Source organism: Penaeus vannamei, chromosome 38 (genome assembly GCF_042767895.1).
Source record: "Penaeus vannamei isolate JL-2024 chromosome 38, ASM4276789v1, whole genome shotgun sequence".
NCBI classification, from domain to species: domain Eukaryota; kingdom Metazoa; phylum Arthropoda; class Malacostraca; order Decapoda; family Penaeidae; genus Penaeus; species Penaeus vannamei.
This window is the reverse complement of record NC_091586.1, coordinates 9,937,731-9,938,795: the sequence shown is the minus strand read 5'-3', so window position 1 is coordinate 9,938,795 and position 1,065 is coordinate 9,937,731. Positions and strand designations below refer to the sequence as shown.

At 33.1% G+C, this 1,065-nt stretch overlaps 1 protein-coding gene across 2 annotated transcripts in view; it reads left to right on the top strand.

The window, feature by feature from the left end:
* The first annotated feature begins 387 nt into the window (after positions 1-387).
* The window catches only part of LOC113819257 (actin-2, muscle-specific), a 1,938-nt gene continuing 1,260 nt past the window's right edge, over positions 388-1,065 (top strand). Inside the window, exons 1-2 of one of the 2 annotated variants that reach the window (XM_070116022.1) lie at positions 388-478; positions 1,042-1,065. The exon at positions 1,042-1,065 is cut by the window's right edge and continues 1,260 nt beyond it. The gene's annotated coding sequence lies outside the window, so the exon portion shown is untranslated. Of the gene's footprint in view, positions 700-1,041 lie in introns of both variants that reach the window. The other variant, XM_070116023.1, reaches the window with a different exon arrangement.

Here is a 1,065-nt window from a genome sequence, read left to right as displayed (position 1 = left end):
GATGGTAGCAATAATAGTGATCATAGTAATATTAAAACTAACAACAAAACTAAACAAAAATTTTGATCAATGTTATTGGTGCTATTATTATCATTATTACCATCGTTTTCATTATTATTATTATTGTCACTCTTATCATCATTATTGTCATTATTCAGACATTTATGAATGCAGTAAATGCTCGTGTTCCTTCCTTTTACAAACGCTGATAAGTATAATGCACACATTTACATACCATACATGGGTTAAACAGATGGTATCTTTTAGTAGCCGATGTTATTATTTTGTATTTTAATAACCATCTTCCACTGGAGAAGAGCTTTTGGCCAACTTGCAAGAACTCAGCAATATACTTGGAGTTCCTCATAGCTGACGAAGCCCAAAAAAGGACTAAAAATGAATGAATCTTACGACACAGCCTGCTATTTAAGCGGCCTTCTGCAATGAAGACCGGCAGTCAGTGTTCGACTCCAGACGGGTAGGTTGTGCTTGCCGAGAGTGTGGAGGACTGTCCGCTTTTTGGAAATGTGGATCATGGATTATGTTTCGAAAATTGGATTTAAGGCTTTGAAAATAAAAAAAGAAAATTCGACTGACTGTCTTGATGTACAGTTAAACATCAATTGAGGGAAATCAGAAAAGTGCTTACTTTGATGACACGATAAAATAATATAAATATATGACATATAATGCGTAAAGGTAGTTAATCTTTTGTGCTCTTATGTTTTTATTCTAGAAGTAGCATTGCCATATCCGAAAGATAAGGATGATGATAATAACAATATGTTATTAATCATATCAATAATCATTATGTAAATGGAAATAATAGTAGTAATAATAATGATGTATGTGGATGTATGTCCATTCGTGTGTGAACATGTAAATGGGTGTGTCTGTGCGTGCGGAATAGTAATTGGGGATTCACCCTAAGTGTCATTCTTGATCAAAGTGAAATCCAAAGCTAAAGCAAAATCTTAATTATATAAATATAGTATCTTTATGTTTAATAGACCTTTTAAATGTGTCTTTTATACCGCGCAGGAAAGTCCTACATCAATAGACCAC